The following is a 23,904-nucleotide window of genomic DNA, read 5'->3' on the forward strand; positions in this document are numbered from 1 at the left end:
CCAATTTTGTTGTCATGACACCGGAACTCCATAAACTGTAAACCCTAAAACAGTGAAAATACAACTTTAAACAGAAGAATTAATAAGAGCTTTTTGTAAGCATCTGATTTTAAATATACTTGCATTGTAGGTGGCTGACTGTAACCTCAATTTTTTGCTTTTTTTTTTTCTTAAAGAAAAAAAGGGATGAATCGAATTAAATTTTTTTTTTGCGGTAACCAACATTATGCCACAAATGCTGTCAACTGAGCTTGACATGAAAATCCAATCAATAACCAAAGCAGAACCATGTCCCGCCCTGCATTTTTTGGGACACAAGAAAGACACAAGCTATTTAAGCCATTCAACCAAGCCAGCCAGGTACACATACAGTACAAATAAAAAGTGTACACACTCCTGCTAAAACTAATCATCCAGCTCATGTGAAATAATGCACACCTGTCTTCACCTGAAGTGACTCTGATTAACACAAAATAAATTGTTTTTGTAAGATTTTTCTGACATCTTCTTGGTTGCTGCTACTACAAGAGCCATGAAGCATCAACGGGATCTCATTGTTGAAAGGTATTGCTGAGGGCTACAAAAACATTTCCAAGGCATTAGATATAGCATGGAACACAGTGAAGACAGTCATCAACAAGTGGAGAAAGTATGGCACACAGTGACATTATCAAGAACAGGGCGTCCCTCCAAAATTGATGAGAAGACAAAGTAAAAATTGGTCAGGGAGGCTGTCTAGAGGCCGACAGCAACATTAACAGAGCTGCGGCTCTTTCTGGAAAGGACTGGTTGATTCTACATGTGACGACTATCTCCAGTATTCTCCATCTGTCTGGGCTGTGAGACACAAGCCTTTTCTGACTAAACAAAACATCTAAACCCAGCTAAACACATATCCAGTCTCCCAAAACCATGTGGAAAAAAGTGTTATGGTCTGATGAGACCAAGATTGAACTTTTTGGCCAAAATTGTAAAAGGTATGTTTGGCACATCAGCAGAAGAACAGCATACCCACAGTGAAACGTGGCAGCATCACACTTTCGTCTGCTTTTCTTCAGCTGACCGGGGCTTCAGTGAATCATGAGTAGCTCCAAGTAGCACAAAACCTTCTGGCCTCTGCTAGAAAGCTGAAAATGAAGAGAACTTTCACCTTTCAGTATGACAATGATCCAAAACACACATGTAAATCAAAAAAATAATGACTTCTGCAAAGAAAGATGAATGTTTTGGGATGGTATGGAGTTAATATTGTGCCATAATTAAACAAACAAATCCAGCATTTAGCAAACAAAAATGATCTGCTTTACAAAGGAAAACTCGACTCACAAACAAACAGAAAGTGATGTGCAAATACAAAGGTCAATTTGAGTGAAAACGCAGATGAGTAACAAATATATCTATTGTGTTTTACAAATATAAATAAATGAGTCTACATCATATTTCACAAATAAATACAAACATACAAATGGCATGTGACCTTTGAACAAATACCAAATCTAGTGCATACAAACGCACACCTGTCTGTTACAATTGTAAGACACTTGCCTTTTTATGAGATCTCTCGGCTTGATTTTCTCACAAATGCAGTTGAGCAACTTCCTCTTCCAAAACAGCAGATGGCGCTTTGCTCTGGGTCAATTTACACTAGTCTCCCGAGAGAAGCCCCAAAACATGCGTTTATAATAATAATAATAATAATCAACTTTGTTTTATAGCGCCTTTAAAAGTTGCATCTCAAAGCGCTTTACAAGAACATACAAATAAAATACAATGGAAAAGGGGAAATAAAAGATAGAAACATACATCAGAAAACATTTCAAGACATAGGCTATATACTTATATATAAAACAAAATAATCACGTATAGAAAATAAGTTTACAAGGAGTTTACAGCTGACGAAAATGAGGTGAACAGGTGAGTTGGGCTTTTCTCAATACCAAATACGCAAAGTTTTATAATTCTACATTAACAGCAGCAATCTTGATATCATCACTCGGCTCGCTCTGGCTACTCTGGTTATCTCTGTATGTATAACCCCCAGAAACATGTTATACAAAACATGTTATAAAACACCAATCTGCCTCTTTTCATTTTCATTTAAACATATTAATAATAGCCTCACAACGCTTACATTGATTATCTTCACTGCATGTACAGTATGGTCAAAAGTTTGGAAACATTAAGGTTTTTTTTTAATGTTTTGAAAGTAGTCTCTTAATCTCACCAAAGCTGTATTTATTTGATCAAAATACAGTAAAAACAGTAATACTGTGAAATATTATTGCAATTTCAAGTAACTGGTTTCTGTTGTATATTTCAAAATGTAATCTATTCCTGTGATCAAAGCTGAATTTTCAGCATCATTACTCCAGTCTTCAGTGTCACATGATCCTTCAGAAATCATCATACTCACCTTTCACCACTTATTTTCGTCAGCTGAAAACTTCTTGTAAACTTTTTTTCAGGCTAGCCTATATGTAATTTATATATATATATATATATATTTATATATATATATATATATATATATATATATATATATATGTGTGTGTATATATACACACACACACACACACACAGGGCTTGACATTAACTTTTTTGCTCACCAGCCACTGTGGCTAGTGGTTTTCCAAAGTTACTAGCCACTCAGCATTTTCACTGGCCACAATTTTGCTGTTGGGAAATTACATTTTATATGATTAAAGTTGACTTTGGCATGCTAAAATTACTTGATTTTGAGTCATTTTACTTGATTAGCTAGATTTAAAACCCTTTCAAACTTTTAAATGCAGATTGACCACCAAAATCAAGACTAGGCCTACATGGTGTATTAGCTGGTATGTACGGGTGGGTGACCATAATATGATAAATTTTATAATTGTTATTATTTTTGTTAGGCTGCACTGAAACTGACATTTGGACCTTCAACCCGTTGAACCCCAGTGAAGTCCACTATATAATCCTGGAATGTTTTCCTCAAAAACCTTCATTTCTTTTACACTGAAGAAAGAAAGACATAAACATCTTGGATGACATGGGGGTGAGTAAATTATCAGGAATTTTCATTCAGAAGTGAACTAATCCTAACCAGGGTGTGTAGACTTTATCCACTTTAACAAGTCAGTCGATTAGCATTACAGCGAAGCTGGTCCTGGCAAACATGGCTCACATACACGCGATTAACATGGGTCTTTGCAGAAGCAGCAGTAGCCGTCTTAGTGGGTTACATCTGCATTATTGCGTTGAGTTTTGTGTTCATGCAGCTTTGTTGGCGGTATCTTTTGTATGTCTATTTGCGCAGCCACAACAGCATGTCTCTGTGTAAGTACTTAGCAGCAAATCTTCAGACTTACTTTGCATTAGCAGTGTAAGCTGATCCAGTCCACCATGACCAAACCTACTAACATTATACATTTTAATTACGAGAGTTGCCATCACTAAAACAGTCTTTTATATGCAAAATACATTGGCTGGTAAGAAATCTTTATGGCTGGTATGTTTTCTCATTTCACCAACTTTTGGCAGCAGTGTCAAAAAGCTCTGCCTGTGTTATGAACTGCAGCACTGCAACCAGCACACATAGAAAAGGCTTGATGCAATTTACATTCAGTTGTTTAAAACAATCCATTATGGTTGAGTTGATGAGAAAGACCTGTCTGACCTTTTGAGAAAGGAAACGTAAAGCCATAAAATATTACTGATGAGGTTACAGTGATTAGCAGTAATTGTTGCAGTTTGTCATGAACTGCCAGATGCAACAGACAGAATAACACAGAAACAGATTTACAGCTGGCAAAACCTGTGAAGCAAGAATCACAGATGCAATGACAAGAATTAATCTATTTATCATCTAACAAAACCTCCTAACAAAGCCCAGTCCTGCTGGAACCATTAATTGAAGCTAAATTCAGGCAAAATGTTATCCACGATACTGAAATAAGCTTGCAGGATATGTGACAGACGACCGACTGTCACAGTCACAACCCTGATAAATCAGTGCATTCAAAAACCAATCCATCTGTGTCATTTCCACAACATCAATGTGATCAGGTCACTGTCACCAGACTTTTCATCACAATTAAATGTCATCACAGTGTCACACACATTACGTTTGTCTATTTATAGTTGCCTTTGTTCTCTGTGAAGTCTTGTCTTTGGTCGCCATTGCATTTCTCACATTCATTGTTCTTCTTCATTCTGATAATTGCTGTTGTGTTTGTTAAAAAAGTCTGCAGACCTCGTCACATTACAATATGCGAATTACTCTAAATGATCAAGAACAATATGATCAGAATTTAACCGTGATAATATTGATGTGTCAAATCACAATCTACACTCTTGAAAATAAAGGTTCCAAAAGGGCGTTTTTCGCAGAAATGCCACAGAAGAACCTTTCAGTGAACAGTTCTTAAAAGAACCATTTTTTCGTAGTGTGAAGAACATTTTAATAATCTGAAGAACCTTTTTGATATGATAAAGAACCTTTTTGTGCAATAAAAAAGATTCCATGGATGTTAAAGGCTCTGAATGGCGCAATCCATGCAAATAAAGAAACATGATTTTTAACAGTGTAAAAGGTACTACAGTGAAACTAGATTGTAATTTGACTAGCAGAATCTCTGAGCTGCTTTTTGGCATAAGGCAAATGAATTATACCATCAATCAAGGACATAAAATCACTATAAAGCCACAAACACACTGCAACGTTTCAGGAGTGACAACTGCATTTAAATGCGGGAGAGAATCCCATAAATTATTGTTGGATGGGATACCATCGAACCACCATACCATTCCTGAAAATACCAAGGCCGATACAAGCCTATTGCAATTTTTAATTAGTCACTCAGTTTTTCTGTTTGGTCGACAAAGTCCAAAAGTATACTGCATTTTTTGTGTGAGTACGTCAGGGTAAGCATACAGTGTGTTCAGACAGATTTTGTGTACTCTACATTCAGCTCACTTGTGCTCTTTGGATTATTTTGCACTATTCATTTGGTCCACAAGTTGGCAGCACTGGCCCAGGTCATTGTTTCAGAAACTGTGGACATGGAACAACAAACAAGAGGGAAGGGGTTAAAAAAAAAATACAACTCTAGTTTAAACTAGTACAATGAATTTTTTATCGGTCATAACTTCTGAAATAGTGTAAACACTGGACAAGGATGAATACAGTATGTGCTTTATAAGTACTAATAAATAGCCAATATACTAGTAATATGCATGCTAATAAGCAACTAGTTAAAAGTGAGAATTCAACCCTAAAATAAAGTGGGTAACACTTTATAATAACTGCACGCTATTAATTATTAGTTAAGCATTAGTAAATATCTAATTCGTCATTTATAAAGCATTAGTATACAGTTTATAAAAACAGCTATAAATACTTTGTTCTTTATTTATAAGTATATCTATAATGATAATTGTATTTTCATACTTAATTTAGAAATGATAAATTGATCATTAATAAAGTATTACATTATTTACAAAGCAGTTATTTAGGAGTTGTCAGTTGTTCATAAGATCATTTAGAAAGTGTAAGTAAATGATTAATAAACTATTTAAATACATTTATACATCTTATTATTTAGACATTAATAGTTACTCAGTGTGTTAATAAATGCTTTATTAATACATATTCCTACTGTAATTCATTATTTATTCAGGTAGTTATAAAACATTTAGTAGTTGTCAGTTAACTATTGTTGTGAGCTCATCTAAAGTGAGGACTATTCATGCCTCGTAAAGCTTTTATAAAAGAGATTTAAAGGCTCAGTGATCTTCTGAACAGAAGAAGGAAACAAACACAACACAGAGTAATACAGAACATAGAAATATTTATTTCAAGATGCAAAAAACTGTACACTTGATTTAACATGAAAAATGAAAAAGGAATTAAATAAGCAACAAAATGAACATACCAAACAAATAAACAAAAAGCAACAAAATAAAGAAAATAAGCAAAATATTTTGGTGTAGTAAGAAGGTTTTGTTGTTTCAGTTTCATGGCTGAGTGAAAATTCAGTGCAAACAGTGTCACAAATATAAAGAAGTGCCAAAATTCCACATCAAATCTTAATGTGGCAAAATCCAAATAAATTCTACATTTCAAACTGAAGACTCACAATTAGCTGAGATAGATACTCAACAAATGAAATGTACATTTTATATAAATTCTTGCCATCTCAGTGCTCTTACACTGATTACAGTGACTGAACATGACCACTTGTACTTTCTTGAAATGTCATGAATCAATCTGCCAAATGCACCATGTTTCTTTGCCAGCTCACTGCAGGTGCTCAGAAATCAAACTCTCAATCCGATTTTATTTGTTGTATTTTGGCACTCCTGTAATCCAGTGTTGGCACTGGTAAATTTTTATTCAGCAATGTTTACACTTTACAGAAATATATTTTATATCAGATTGCAAAGGCTTAGTTTAATTTTACTGCAGAGTTATTTTCTGGAGGTGCACATGCAGAAATTTCTATTCATTGCAGAGGTTTATTTTTCATGTTAAATCAAGTGTACAGTTATACAGTTTCATTTTTTTGCATCTTGAAATAAGTATTTCTATGTTCTGTATCACTCTGTGTTGTGTTTGTTACCTTTTCTGTTTTCTGCTAGTCTGTTTAACTGGTTTGTAAATAATGAAATACTTAATTGAATTTTATTGTTTAAAACAATAATTATGATATTATAGTGTGAGATGTGCTTTGTGCATCACTGCACTATTTATGGTGGACTTTTTGCCAAAAAAAAAAAAAAGTTTTTGCAGAATTTTTATTCACTGAAATTCATGCCTTCAGAAGACTTGCAATACAACTCTCCTTTGTGTTCCACGGAGGAAAAAAATCTTATGGATTTGGAACAGCATGAATGTGTGTAAATGATGGCAGAACTTATACAGAAATAATTTCCATTAAGTCATGTGGACTTGTCAGAGCTCTTTGCGTTTGCCAGCCTTTAGTACTCTTGATGATTTTTCAGCCCTGAATAATTAGCCACACAATATTCGCAGCCAGGAAGAGCAGGTGGGCGGTAACACCATCATCATGCACATTTACTCTCAACTCTACTCTTAACGGCAGAAGCAGAAGAGGTTAAATGAAGCTTTGGCCTGTTCATATGTGTCTCCACACATTTGTATTTTCTATTGATTTGCGAGTCGGGTCAGTGAGTGCTGCATTGGTATTAATGTATTCCAGCACTTCTTCGGCATGTTGGGTGCCCACCGTCCACGAGGATTTAACTGGGTCATAGCCAGACCCCCATCGCCCCCCCCAAGGCCACGTTTCATAGAGCTCTTCATTTAGACTGAGTTTCAAAGTAGCACTGGTACCAAAGTTCAAGTTCACACTAGCCAGTGAAAAGCACGCACTATTTCCTGCAGTAGTTCTCATTCGACACTCATAACCATTCAGACAAAGGGCAGACGCTTTTCAAATACATATAATTTTGTGGAAATGCGTGAAAATCCCTAGCTTCATAGTGCGCGTCAATTATATACCGGAGGCCCGAAGATCGCGCAGCATACAGTATACAGCCTTTTCACCTTTAGAGGAAAAGAAAATATTTGCAATGTGATGGCTAAAACAATTATTATTCAGACCACAGGGAAGCATGAATTATTATATGTGCCTTGTATTGATTTCACGCCTGACAGACCACCACCTTTAACCAGCGAGAAGCTTGCAGTTTTCAGGAGCAAATGATCTATCAAAGCAATAATAGAGTAATTCTCCTTTTTAATTGGACAATGTTAGACTGGCACGTTAGTCTCGCCGCTCAAATGCCCTTTTTCATGTAATCTGTAATTGAAACATTGCATTGCCACACAGACACACCAGGTAAGAAACGGAGCCTCGTTCAACTTGCAAAGCTGCTTTAATCACAGTGAGCTTGTCTGCCCATCATAAATGGTACTTTTTTTGTTAGTGGGGTTTGCAAGAATCACCTTTGCTCACATTTGTGGAATTTATCATCCTTGTGGGATTTAAACAAAGAAACCTTGCAACACCTCAGCACATACCAATAGCAACCACCCATGATGCCTTAGAAACCTGCAACACGATCCAGACGTGTCATGCCCTTCACATTTTTGTAGCCAAGTGGATTTTGAATACAACTCTGTAGGACATTGGCTAAACTTTACTTAAAGCCTTTAGGGTTTATAAAGGTATCCATAATGTACATTATTGCATTATGTCTTTTCATAAATAATTGTAACCAAAGTTTGCATGCATTATAATATTTGCAGATTTCTTGTTACATCTGAAATTGGTTGTCACGTGTTTTAATGCATTATACTTTCTAAAGGCGTAATATAAGTATTGTAATGTATTAAAACTGTGGATACAATTATTCATGAGACCATACAATGCATTATAAGGTGCATTACAAGGCATAATTAATGAATTAAAATACTTTTATAATGTATAAAGGCTTTAGGTAAAGTGTTACCAAATAGGTAAAAAATAATAAATAATAAAATATTCAAAAAACAAACAAAAAAAAACTAAAAAAATAAAAATAAATAAATTTTTATCAATGTTTCTAAAAACTGATCAGAAATCACGAGAATTGTTACTGTATATTCTACAGTCTACATTTTTATGTTTCTCTTCAGATTAATACATATAAAAGTACCGGGGCACTGGAAGATGTTTTGGATTGGGGGTGTTAAATGGGGGCGGGGGGTGGTTTAATGGAATATAAACAAATAATATACACTTTGGGATGTGCTGGAGTAGACTTTACAGAGTGCTCACCTCTTGCATTGTCAATACAAGATCTTGAACAAAAATTTATGCACCTCTTGATGGAAATAACATCACAACATTTATTTCCATCAGGAGGCACATGAATTTTTGGGCTCTTGAGGTATCTTTGCAGGCAATAAACGAGTCTGCAGGGGCAACAGGAAATAAACAGTAATGAATAAATAAATAAACACTTGTGCGTACCTTACAGACTTGCGCTTGAGTAATTGAATCATTCATTCAAATCAATTCGTTCAGAAGCATTGATTCTTTCAGGAAATAATCATGTTGCTCAGATGCACAAAGGTTCTGATATACTATATATATATATATTTATATACAAAATATATTTGTTTGGAACTATTTTCGCTGAAGGGGCAAAAACAGACAATACGTGTCTAAAATGCAAGTTACTCACTTGATATTAACGTCTTGTTTATTTAATTGTTATATAATATATCAATATCATTATTGGGGCATTTTTTCCCCCGTAACTTAATTTTTGGGAGCATTTTTGTTCATGTTGATGGCATTTGTGTGCTGATGTGCGTTAATCAAGATCCAAGAGGAATGAAATAATAGACCAATTCTATTCTGAGAAAGTAAACTATGTAAGATTAAAACAGCTTAATAAAAGAAAAGGTTTGTAGCACACTTATAATTTGCAAAAACAGGGGGCGCTGCAGCACCCTAACTTCCCCACACCTTTGAAAACTTCAGCGTACCGTAAACTTTTTTTTTTCTTTTTTCTTTTTTAATGTATATTATGACAGAATTTGAGCTGCTTGCTACATCTGGGAGATTTTATTAATATTGTAGGCATGCTTTCAGTCTGACAGAACGTGAATCACACAACTACAAGCAAAAAATTTGAAATATAATTCAGAATATATGAATGAACAGAAATACATACATACATACATACAATGCAATACAATACACTGGCAACAACCCACAACACCCTAGCATTGTGTCATGAGCTTTCAAAAAAAAACCCAAAAAACTCAGTTTTTCTATACTTCAAAATGTCTCAGGTTACGTATGTAACCATGGTTCCCTGAAAGGGAACGAGATGCTGCGTCAAAGCGCTGTGGGAACACCTCTGCGTGATTGCGTCGTGAAGCACATGTGAAATCAGTCCAATGGCGTGATAGAAAGGCATAGGCGGGTGACATCATGACCAGGAAACTATAAAGCACACCTGAACCAAACAGCTTCTGATAGGCTACAGCAAGTCGGTCACAGGCATGCAGGGAGTATGGCAAAGCAACACATTGTCTCGTTCCCTCTCAGGGAACCATGGTTACATACGTAACGAGACATTCCCTTTCAAGGGAATTCGCGCTGCGTCAAAGCGCTGTGGACACGCAATACAAAGTGTCTGTCTGTGTGAAATCAAAGCGCACACTAGGACGAGAGCACCCCGTGACTGGAGATACTACACTCTTTTTGGTGTTTAGCCTCAACCCCAACATCCTCATGTGGGCGAGAACCATGATGCTGAACCACCAACTCTCTCAGCTGAGCCAGAATCAGCCAGTCATCTATGTAGTTTAATACGCGAATGCCCTGGAGTCGCAGTGGAGCCAGAGCTGCATCCACACATTTTGTGAAGGTGCAGGGAGATAAAGCTAGGCCGAAAGGAAGAACCCGGTATTAGTACGCTTCGCCCCCAAAAGTGAACCTCAGGAACTTCCTGTGTTGAGGAAGGATGTAAATATGGAAGTATGCGTCCTTTAGATCTATCATGACAAACCAGTCCTCGGACCGGATTTGTGACACGATCTATCTCAAAGTGAGCATTTTGAACTTCAGCTTCTTGACAGAATGATTTAGCTGCCTTAGATCTAAAATGGGACACAACCCTCCTTCTTTGGAACTATGAAGTACCGTCTGTAAAACCCTGTCACGCCATTGGACTGATTTCACATGTGCTTCACGATGCAATCATGCAGAGGCATTCCCACAGCGCTTTGACGCAGCGCGAATTCCCTTGAAAGGGAATTATGTTTAATTTAACGTGTTACTTGCTGTTCTTTGTAATTTTTTGTGAAATTTACAAGCAAATTTTGAGAATTTATTTTTACTGTATTGCCTGAATTACAAATATGAAGATTCGTGTCGGTGCTGAATTTAAAACCTCTGAATTAACCATATGTGTAGTTAACCTTTTTAAGCTTTTGTCCTTGTGTTTAAAAAAAAATACATCCAACTCCATTCTTCAATTTCTAATGAAAGCGTTTGTGCTCAAAACCACCTCCTGTTGAAAGGAGAGATGAGAAATGATGTTCTTTTCTGCGCAAAAAGAAAACGACTCCACATGAAGTGCGAATGTTTAGGCTGCTCTTTGATCCACTTGAAACGCCTGCCATTTATGAGACATCAATAAATGACGATGACAAATGAGACATACAAATAAAAAGGTGGTGGATGATTGCGATGCTTGCCGAGAGACGATAATGTTATGTAGCTTTAACGTGCTTTGTACATCAAAAGAGAGGAAGCTACGCTGGATATTGAATTCAGAGGCCTGATAAATTGAAAGAATTACAGCCCTCTTGGTAGTTTAGGCTGTTTTCTTAACTGAGTAGTCTTCAGTATCAATAAATTACTTTAGGTGAACACAGTAATGTGATGTTGCCTGAAGCCACGCACATTATACAGCAGAAAATGAGATATGCTCCAACTCTTTCCATTTCTTTATTTCATCTGTTCTTTTAGCATCTGAATTGAGGAAGAGTTGTCACTTCTAATGACCGTCAATAAATGTTATCTTTCTCTTGTACAAAGACCACACACAGCATTCATCCATCTCAACAGACTGCTACTGGCAATTTAATTGTAAACCTTTCCTATTGTTCTGTCCTAGTCCAAATGCATGCTGGGAATAGAGGAGAGATGCGTGGTAATGGCTTCTCATCATTCATGTATATGAACTTCTTATGGTGGTTCAGTACAATATCAGATTGTTGTTATAACCAAAACACTGTCCTGCTGTTTTAGTCAAATAGGCCAAAAAAACATTGTGAAATCATTTTGTGATTTTAGAAGTTTCAACAACTTTAATGTTCAACATCTGTTATGTTATTCAATAAAAATGTGGTTTTTTTTTTTAATTCCAAAAAAAAATAGTTATTGATTTAACAGTTGTTGATAGTTTTTGTTTTTTGTTTTGTTTTTGTTTTTTGTTTTTTTGTTTTTAATTTTAATTTAGATTAGAATTTGATTATCTTAAATATATTTATGTTCTAAAAAAATATGTTTTTGGACAAGCCATATTTCTGTGGCCTCTACAAGATGAGTTCTCATAATTTCTTTCATTCATGTGGACATAAATTTGACATGTGACAGCTAAAGACTGTTGCAGACCAGGCACAGCCCTTCAACACCCTGCAAACATTGCTCAGGAATGGTTTGAGGAACATGATGGAGAGTTCAAGGTGTTGACTTGACCTCCAAATTCCCCGGATCTCAATCCAATTAAGCATCTGTGGGATGTGCCGGACCAACAAGTTCGATCCACGGCGACTCCACCTCGCGACCTACATGATATTCTGTAGCACTGGTAGTTTTAGACCTAAGCGCTGTGTTTAGGCGTTTTTATAGGTCTATATAACATATCATAATATAATACCATTTGACAGTGGTAGTGAGTAGCCATGTATGATTTTTCCTGTGGTTACCATGTCTCACTGTGAGAATATTTTCATTTAAGCCTAATAATTAATAAAATAATTTTTACCAATAAACTTCTACTTGAAGAGCCCTGCTCTAGACCACAATGTTCTTTTAGAACATACTGTAAGTGGTTCTGCCCTAAATTACTTTCAGTCTTACAAACAGGAGTTTTTCAGTCAATGTTGGGCAGTTTCACTCTGGTTCTGTCCCTCTGACCTGTGGTGTCCCCCAAGGCTCTACTCTAGCTCCCATAGTATCCTCTCTCTATATGCTTCCACTTGGTTCTATCTTTGAGAAGTATGGTATAAGTTACCATACGGCACACAAATATATCTTCCTTTGAAACATACGAATGGTTTAGACCCTGTGTTTGCTTGCATATTAGCATATTAAGCAGGTGCTCATAATGTTTTGGCCCGTCGGTGTATATTCTACAAGTACTGAAGAACTACATTACAGAAAGTAAGGTATTTATGTAATACAAATGTATTACATAAAACTGAATGTAATATAATTATGCAAACAGTTTTAAGAAAACAAATAAACCAGAGCCCCTTTGGCTTTCCACAACAAATATTTAATCTGCTCTTTGTCTTACAAATGCCTCAGTAGCAGCTCTGTGTGGTTACTGTATACAAGAAATTCCATTGCTTTCCTCTATTTGCTAATGCAAAGACAGAAACGACGCAGTTTGCCATGTGATGGATGTAAGAAATCATGGAAGTGAGAAATGACCAAGACTATGTCTGAGACACGCTGTAATAACATGAGCGGCCCTGCCTGAATTTCTGTGAAATCAAACAGTAGTTCCATTGTAAATGATGAGTCAGCAAGGCAGTGTCAGTTTGCTCAGGTTAAATGGATTTCATTCTTTTGTCATGTAGTCTTTAAGATATCATGGGAAAATTTGGTCTTGTGAAACTGAAGAAGTCCTAACTAAAAAATAGAAAAAAGTCAGAAAGCAACATATAATGGTAACATTGTTTGTGTTCTATAGGCAGAAAATTGGATGAATTTCAGATGAAAAGGCTGGTGACGGGTAGTTGCCGTTCAATATACCACCAAGGCCAATATATCGGCTGATTTTATTTTCTACCAGATTACTGAGAGCATTGTTGTTGTTTTTTTTGTTTTTTGTTTTTTGTTTCCATTTTTATTCATGTTTTTAACTATTTCATTGTTTGTGAAAAATACCTTGAAGGGATTACAGAATCAATACAGATTTTTTTTTTTTTTTTTTTAATCAAGTTCAAAATATCTTTTTTTCCATTAAATATTTTTTATATTTTCCAATTAATTATTTATAATTCAGTAAATATGTCAAAAATAAAATTACTATTGCCGCAATTTTTATGCATGCATATCTTTGAATTAAATAGTGTGACATCAAAGCGTATTGATTTTATCGGCAACCTCATATAATTGTAACCCGAAAGCCATTATATCGGCCATTAGAAAAAAAAAAAAAAAATTATATATATATATATAAGAATGAAAGAATCTGACACATGCTCAAATGTTCTCTTTTGATAAATAGAATCTAGAACGTTTTTAAACTAATATATTGTAAAAAATTCTTCCTTTTCTTCTTTTGATTAATATTATCTTTGTCTTAGTTTTTTGTTTGGTAAAATGTATGAAAAAGTAATGACGAATTTGAAAAAACTATGTATTTTTAGGTATGTGATGTGACTTTTCCAAAATAAAAAATAAAAGTTGGGGAAAAAAAAAAAAAAAAAAAAAAAAAAATCAAATGTTAAAAGTTTTTTTTATAATATAATATAATATAATATAATATAATATAATATAATGTCCCAGCCCCACTGGGGTTGCACAAGCTACACTCTCTCAGCCATGATTTCTATATTTCAATATTTATTTTCTTAGACATCATGTTAATAATTGGCTTAGCATCACTTAGCATCACAAGATCACAGGATTTGCATTAATTAAATCAACCTGGCCTCATACATATACAGACTCATTCTCACACACTATGCACAAACTAATGTTATGGGTGAGTTGGTAACATTAATTAGTAAAACCATTAAATGAAAAAACTGTGAAACATCATTTTAGCTCTTCATCATTTTTACATGAAGATCAGGACAACAGCACATCCACATTTTGATCAGTTCGACTGGCCTAAGATAAATGGATCTTGATTAGCTGCTATTATCTCAAGTTTATGTTTTCTGCAGAAAGAAACTGTCCGTTCATTTTTGCAATCACAAAATTGCAAAACCATGGAGAGACTAAAATATGGTCAATGCAACAGACACAACTTTGGTGTCCTAAATATATAAAGCTACATACATTTGTCCCCTGAGTCGGGGTTTCATAGACTAGTCAGGTAGTTGTGTAGTCAATTACTTCAACCACTAGTCTGCGCTGTCGGAAGCCATCGAGGACACGAGCGTGCATGTAATAAAACATCGGTTCCCTCACCTATCCAAGCAGGCTAAATCTTATCTTGTTGTCCCTGCCATCAGTGCACAGCATAAAATAATTTATTGCAAAGATCATCCTGCATTCTTCTCATGTTGACGAGCTTGTTTTTCTTAACTCAAGCAAGCCATGACCATGATCAAGAGCAATACGTGCCAGGAGGACCATGACTACGTGAATTTTCTGTTTTTCTATAGAGACAGAGCGCATTTAGGCCATGCTCACACCGGGGGGAAACAATCCAACCCTCTCCATTGACTTTGTATTGCGTGAAGCTGCCTCCTTGTCATTTCTTGCTTCTAGCAAAAGACAGAACAATGCCTAAAAGCTGCTGTGTGACAGGGTGTACAGCAAACAAGCTAAAAAACCCAGAACTACGTTTTTATAAGGTTCCAAACCATAAAAGCCAGCCTTTAAACAGACAAAAGGCAATAAGATGTGAAGCGTCAGCAGGAAGAATGGGTAAATTGTGGGTAAATTATAGTTTCTCAATATATCTCCTCCTCTCAGGTTCACATAGGGTGTTGAAATAATCCTTTGACACGGTTAAAAATAATGGGGGGTTTTTTGTTTGTTTTTTTTAGCATATCCTGTCGCCGATTACGTTCCCCTCCAGTGGGCGTAGTTCTCAGAGTAATATGACACGTTGCGCTCTGCCTCAATTGCCTGTATCCACTTTTGTGTTTTTTGGGGTCGACACTCGACAGCATATAAGAACTTAGTTCTGGGTTTTTTAGCTTGTTTGCTGTACACCCTGTCACACAGCAGCTTTAAAGCATTGTTCTGTTTTTTTGGTATAAGTCAGAAATGACAAGGAGGGAGCTTCACGTAATACAATGGAGAGGGTTGGCCCAAAATATAGTTCACTTTTTACATGTTCGCGAGGGTCAGCGTACAGTGTGTGTGACGTGAATTTCGTCATCAGAAGAGTATGCGCACTGCCGGATTTTTGTAACCGCACGCACTTGTACATGCGCATTTAATTGTTTTTGCAGTAATTAGTTTATCCACTAGGTGGCAACAGTGCCCTGGGGGATTCACAAGGTAGTCAAAGAAGAACTGCATAAACAGAACAGACCTGAACACATGCAAGCTACAGCGAAAATGGAGGCCAACATAGACAACAGATTGTATGAAGAGGTCAGAAAGTATCCTCATTTGTACAACTCTAGCATGACATGGTTTCCTGGTTGGTGGAATGACCTGCCACGCTCTATCCGAGCAGCTGACTTTTTAGCCATTTTCAAAAAACTGCTAAAGACATATCTTTTTCGTCAACACCTGAACCTGTAATATTAGCACTTACTTTTTATTTATATTTTTACTTTTCTTTTTTTCGATTTCTATTGTCTTTCTCCATCTATTTGTGTAAAAAAAACGAGCACTTTACTGATGAAACTGTGACTTGACACGGCACTTGCATACTGTTGCATTCATGTTTATTTGATTGCTTCTACTATCTTCATTTGTAAGTCGCTTTGGAGAAAAGCGTCTGCTAAATGACTAAATGTAAATTAAAGAATACAAAGATATTTACACGGGTTGTAACTCGGGTCGAGAGATTGCTCAAAACCGTGCATGCGTCGAACGCCTGTGTTTGCGCACGAGTCAAATGAAGTATACTTTCCAAGGCTGTGCGATCAACTGTGCGTGTAAACTAGAAAAAAAACAAAAAAAACAAAGTATACCTTTAGGCTATAAACTATTTCTCAATGGTTGCATGAAGATCTAAGTGATATGAGTACAAATCCATTATTTTTACTTGTGAAATGTTATTTGATAATGTTATATAATACAGTTCTTTTTTTTTTTATTAATTTGATTAGTATATGCAATTATACATGCACGTATTTTGACATCAAAGACACCGATGTTAAGATTACAGTTGCGTGTCAATTAAATGCAAAATAAAATGTGGTAAATCTTAATGTTTTTACAATATGTAAGAGAAGTAATTATTGCAAACTTTTCATACTTGAATAAACAGATTCCTGGGTTATCTTTATTCACGTTTCACACTGCTCATACTATACATTTCTAAACCCCAGGTTAAAGTCCTTATCTGCACATTTGCAGTGTCAGTGTTACTGACTGGACAAACGTAGCAAGTGACCTGTTTACATAAAGGCTCTAGCTTTGCGCGTCCTCACATTACACATTGCTGACTGTAATATCAAGTTTTTTTCTGAGTGAACTTTTCGAACTATAAAGGTAAGAACGACGGTCTCTTCTTCACTCCAATTGTCATGTTTTCCATCACCGTTTGACATTTTTCCTATCATACGCAGAAACTACTGTTAATGCATCGCGCAGTGTTTCCGTGACTGCCGAAAATGTGTGGGTACACGATTGGTTGTCAGTTACTAAGCATCTAGTAGTAACGTTGTAACACCACATCGTTTCACACTGTAGAAGTTTGGCACCACAATGCAGGGTTAACACCTCAAAAGCGGCTCCAGAGCAGGGTTTCATAACCCTGAGTAAAAAAACGGTGCTAACCCCGCATCTAAATTACAAGTGTGAAACGCTCCTTTACCCGGGGTTAAAATTGGTGTTTAGAACGACGATAACCCGGGGTTAAGCGCAGGTTGAAAAGCCCTATTGGGCAATCAATTAATTTCCCCAAGCTGACACAAACTACTCTTTTCAAATCTTTTTTTTTTTTTTAAGTCTGCATATTTGCGCTCATCTTTTCTTCCCTATTGTGTCGTATATCTGAGTGAAATGGCTTCTGGAACAAGAGCAAATGTAGGGCGGGGCTTGAATTTGTCTGTGGGGAACTGATTGGATGGTTGTGGTTTGCTATTGGTGGATCTCATGTGAGTGACAGGTCGCCCCGCCCTTGTCATCAGAGAAGAGATGCTGCAAGAGGGAGGGGAAGTTATTCTGATTCAAGTTTATGAGGAACATGAATTTAACAATAATGATGTGCACCGATAAATCATTTATAATAAACACTGCAATATTCCATAAAAAGAATTGTCAATTTTGATTTCAGAATCAATTTTTTGATTAGCATAAGTCATGCAACCCCTGCTTCCGAGCAATTGATCACTAGAATGTCACCAGGTTATTGCATTTCTGCTTTTTTCAGTTTTAGTAATGGTTCTGTAGTGTATTATAACTTTAACTGAGAACCTGTTGGATCTAGAACTAGGTTGGCATGAATAACTGCACTGACAAATTTACTCATTGCAATAACAAAAACTTTAATGTTTTGTTTAGAACCTCTTGAAGCTAACTGTGCTGCTAAGGGTACAAAAAAAGCTATTTGGATTGCGAGGCAAACCTCATCCAAAAGTCGACCCTCCTCAAGGTCATCAACTAATTCACAGACTGGCTAGAACAGCTTGCTGCACAGAGTAAATGACCCATTTCAACAGGAATGGAAAGCCTACACTGGCTTTTCTTGCATTGCACAGCTATGTTGTCTATGCAGCATAATACAGTCTGCTGCTCATTGGACTCAGATTCCAATCTATCGATCAAACCAAGTGGACAGACACACCTGAACCCAACAGCAGCTCCACTGTCCAATGTTGCTTTCTGCAACGACAATCTCAGTACAGCACGCACTCATGATAACAACATCTCCAATGTCTGTTTCCATGACAACCTATTAGCATCAGCACTGACATACCTGCCCTGCACCTGTTCAGTGTGCACTCGCACATCAAACATGATCTGGGGTAAATCTCTCCAGCACATAGTATCTGTGTTGAGTCTGCATTAAGATGTCACAGTGGTTTCATTTAAATTCTCAAATCATTTTAATACATGTGACCATATTCGGGGAGGCTGATACACTGTATGTACTGTAATAACATTCTACTGATCTAACTAACCAATAAAAGTATAGCACAATTTATAAAATGGTCTTCTGAGAATTCCGTACATACAGAAAATTTGCATATAAATATGAGTATGACAGTAGTATGTTATTCTGAACACAGCCCTGTTCAGTGATGAAGATTCCCAGTTTTTGGTGTTTTATACCCGGAAATGTCCCTACACCTTCAATACACCCTGCAAAAGCAGCATGTTACCAGAGCAATCCTGCAGTGATTATTTTCACCAACAGAGGGGGCTGCAAGCTACACTGATCACCAATAGCAAACCACAAATTCACTGCTTCTTTAAAGTCAACGTGAAATCAAATTTGGCTATTTTTTTTTTTTTTATGAAATATTGTATTTTATTCTAAATGATTTATCAGTGCACATCATTATTGTTTTAACTTCATGTTCCTCATAATCTTGAATCAAAATAACTTCCCCTCCCACACTTCATAACACTTTCGGTCTTGTGGACCTACAATGGCTGCCGCGTGAGTAGGGTGTCCCATTTGTCAATTTTAGGTCTCAGAAGAGTGCTCGTGAGCACCCCCTTTGCGGTTGATATGCGCCATCAATGCGCACTTTTGCCGAGCCTGTGCTGGTGCGAGCTCCGCAGAAGATATCTTCCTGACAGTCAAAGCGGCATTATGTCACAAAAGTGCGGGCTTGTAGGAAGACCGTGAGTGTTTAGAGTGCCATTTGGGACAGGGCGATCTCTTCTCTTCTCTGATGATGAGGGCGGGGCAACCTGTCACTCACACGAGATACACCAATAGCAAACCACAACCATCCAATCAGTTCCTCACGGACAAATTCAAGCCCCGCCCTACATTTGTTCTTGTTCCAGAAGCCGTTTCACTTGGATATACATCACAATAGGGAAGAAAAGACCATCAAAGAGACACTGTTATGGGTTTCAAGGTAGGTTAGTCACATATTCATGTGAAATTACAGTAATACTGTTTGTATATGTACTAAGAGGGCCTGAACAGGATTTTCTTTCACACAGCTTTAAACCCGAAATGTTCCATCAATACACCGGAGTAATTCACACATCCTAACTTTCACCACATGGGTGAAAGTACACAATGATATGTATAATTAATAAATGAAAAAAATAATCAACTAAACAATTACACTTGCAACAATTACTTTTGCAGAAAGCAAAAAGATTATTTTGTTATCAAAATAAGCCTAAAATGCTAAATAATAAGCCTATTATGGACAGTAAAGGAAAGCACAAACTTTTTAAGTTGTAATTACTACAGATTCAAAGTTTGTAAAAATGAAATTATTAAAACAATTAGAATAAGTTTAAAATATTTGTTAAATACAGTTGTCATATGATCTTATATTAATTTTGTTTTATTTTTTGTAATGGGTTTTGGTAAAGTCATAATTTTGTTTTTGTTAAAAAAAAAACATTATATTATACATATCCCACCAGAATTTTGACCTCTGCACTAGGAAATGTCCCCAGTTTCCATTTCAGAAATCTGCTCACTTTAACACAAGCTGTTTAAGACGCCAGTGGATCACAGTCAATTCAGTATCATGTACTTTTACTGCCCTCTTGTGTTCATTTTAATATTATTCTGTACAGAGGTGATCCCAATGTTTATAAACGTCCAAAATATAATTCCTCTTTGAGGGGAGTGAATATTAGTGGATTTTCAACACATTTTATTCTGTAATGTCATAATAAACATATCATATACAATTAACAGCACACTCAAAAATATATAAATGTAATGGTATTAGATGGAGTTTGTGATTTTCAAACATTAGAGCGTAGTTAATGTGAAGAACTACACCTGGTTACACTGGCTCAGAACAGTTAGATCTGAGATCCTTTTGTTTGCAGTGATTTTACATGTTGCATACAAAGTAGTGACATCCAGAGTGCAATATAGTGGCTAATTGCTTCAAGGTTACATTGACTTTATCCTTCGAGGCGAATGCTAGAGGTCTGATCTCTCTGGACTCTGGTTGTCATGGTATCTGCGTGCTGGTGGGGGTCAGTGGGGGAACTCATCTCTGTTTGCTGTAGCTCATTGCCCCGCTGTAATATCAGTGCAGGAGACACCTGGGCCCACTGAGACAGGACCTCAGAGAGAGCAGTGGACTGGCAACCCCCAGTGATTGCTTTCTCCTGCGTCCGGACCTCCACTCAGCACACACCATTAACCTGTGGCTCACGGAGCAGGACATATTAGTAACCTCACTCATAAGAACTTCCTCAAGACGCACACACAATAGAGACGGACACGCGCACTGTTGGTACGGCAATTTAGTGGTATCTCCGCAGTTGTGGTCAGGGCTGGACTAAACCCTGGCATTTTTGGTTCAGGCGGCCCACCACTACAACCCAGAATCGGTCCAGTCGGACACCACCAATATATATACGCTGTCATTCAAAACAAACACACACATATACATACATATATATATTATATATAAATGATAAAGAGAAAAATGACATAAACATGGCTGTAAGTTTTTCAGATGGGTCTGATAGTAGTATTCGGGTAAGAAATACTACAGAAATTAAATAAAGTAATCAAATGAAAAATAACACTGGATAGACATCATTGTAAAAAAAATAAATAAATACAGATTAATGCTTACAATTAAAATTACAAAAGTTATTCAGTCAAGAGCAGTGAGTGATTATCTTTTTGTCTTTTGTTGACATAACATGGCAGACAGCAGCAGGTTTATTAGGCTGCTGTCACTTTAAGAGCTTATGCACAGATCCAATGTACTGTTACACAACATGCGTTTTCTGTTTACATTCCAAAACTGTTTACTTGAATACTCACCAAGATGGGCATTTTGACATAATTTTGTGTGTATTTGACCATTTAAATGCAATAAGCCACAAAAAATAATTTGGTACTTGTAAGCTGTTTGTAGGCGGCTCTGTGCGCTCCACTTATATACAGTAGATCAGTGATGCGCGTGCTTTTGGTGTGAGTGCGAAACCTGCAGGAATGAGTAAAATTATGCGCAATACCCACAAACATGTGCTGAAATTTGTGCCCTGTAACAACACTATTCAGCCTGTGTGAGTGAATGAAATGAGTGAGTGAGAGAAGGCGGGTGTGTGTCAAACTGTCAGTTCGCCATCGGAGAGAAGAGAGAGCAAGAAGACGCAGCTGATATCGGCGTATAAATACTGCGGAAAATAAGCACTGGAATCGTTTCAGATATTTCAGTATTGATAAATATCGAAATCAGTACTGCCAATTTAGCGATTTTTGTCGGTAGATTTAGTGACTTCCCTGCCCCTTTTGAGACTTTTTTCAAAAGCCTAGCAACAAATCTAGCAACTTCTTGGACAAATGTTATCTAGATTCTGTGACTCGCCCACTGATCTATATTTATATTTACGGAAATATCTCTATTTTTGACAACACTAGCATGCACACATATAATATATATTACACAAACAAATATGCTGCTGTCCCTGCATGATAGGCCAGTCCTTGGCAAAAAAACAAACAAAAAAAAAAAAACACTTGTATTGGCCCCATAGTGCGTTGAAAATCCTAGATTACCAATTCAGCCCTGGTTGTGGTCTAGACCGGCTTTGAAATAAAATCCTGAGTCCTCTTAGTCTGAGACCAAGACAAGGCCAAGTACAAATATGAGTACAAACTTGGTTAAGACCAAGACAAAATTAAGACCTTAAAAAAAAAAAAAAAAAAATGGTCTTAAGACCGGTCAATGCTACTAATCACAATTGTCTGTTGACAGGTTTTAAAGATTTGATTTGTTTCTCATATAATAGGTTTCTATGTAACCCCCCCGTTCAAACCACCCGCTCTAAGCAGGAATCGAACCCGGGTCTGCTGGCACGGGATTCGGGCTCTCTAACAAGGAGGCTAAAGACCGCAGACTCCCTTGTCAGTCGCTAGAGCACCTCTCGAGGTTTACACGCACAGCTCTTACCGGCCTAAGTCCGTTACACTCACCCCCCTAAACCTCACTTCATCTAAGCGGGACTCGAACCCTGGTCCTCTGGCATGGGAATCGGGTGCTCTAACAAGGAGGCTAAAGACCGCAGCTGTTACATCTATAAAGGGTCACTTGAATGACTCACTCGTAAACACATGACCATAGACTGTAAAAAGGATGGAAAGCACGTCTCCTCTTCCTTCCACTGTAGAAATATGAAGCCAAAATATCCCAGAAGCGGTCATTGCTGAGGACGTCGTTCAGAGCCTGAGTCTGCGCAGCAGTGAAGCCACGGTATCAAGGTCCCGCCCACACTTTACAAGGCAAGCACAGCTGTCAATCATGATGTCAGACCCAGTTTTATAGCACCAAATAACTAACTAAAACCAAACGTAGTGGAAAAACGGACACTGGAACATACACTGATCAGGCATAACATTTTGACCACATTCCTAATATTGTGTTGGCCCCCCTTTTGCAGCCAAAACAGCCCTGATCCATCAAGGCATGGACTCACTAGACCCCTGAAGGTGTGCTGTGGTATCTGGCACCAAGATGTTAGCAGCAGATCCTTTACCTCCTGTAGGCTGCGACGTGGGGCCTTGGATTGAGATCTGGGGAATTTGGAGGCCAAGTCAACACCTTAAACTCGTTGTTGTGCTCCTCAAACCATTCCTAAACCATTTTTGCTTTGTGGCAGGGCATATTATCCTGCTGAAAGAGGCCACAGCCACCAGGGAATACCCAAGGTTTCCCAGCAGAACAGTGCCCAAAGCATCACACTGCCTCCGCCGGCTTGCCTTCTTCCCATAGTGCATCCTGGTGCCATGTGTTCCCCAGGTAAGCGACACACACACAGCCAGCCGTCCACATGATGTAAAAGAAAACGTGATTCATCAGACCAGACCACCTTCTTCTATTGCTCTGTGGTCCAGTTCTGACGCTCACGTTCCACTGTTGGCTCTTTCGGTGGTGGACAGGGGTCAGCATGGGCACCCTGACTGGTCTGCAGCTATGCAGCTCCATACGCAACAAACTGTGATGCACTGTGTATTCTGACACCTTTCTATCAGAACCAGCATTAACTTCTTGAGCAATTTGAGCTACAGTGGCTCGTCTGTTTGATCGGACCACACGGGCCTGCCTTCGCTCCCCACATGCATCAATGAGCCTTGGCCGCCCATGACCCTGTCGCCGGTTCACCACTGTTCCTTCCTTGGAGC

The sequence above is a fragment of the Ctenopharyngodon idella genome, chromosome 16, assembly GCF_019924925.1.
Source record: "Ctenopharyngodon idella isolate HZGC_01 chromosome 16, HZGC01, whole genome shotgun sequence".
Lineage (NCBI taxonomy): Eukaryota > Metazoa > Chordata > Actinopteri > Cypriniformes > Xenocyprididae > Ctenopharyngodon > Ctenopharyngodon idella.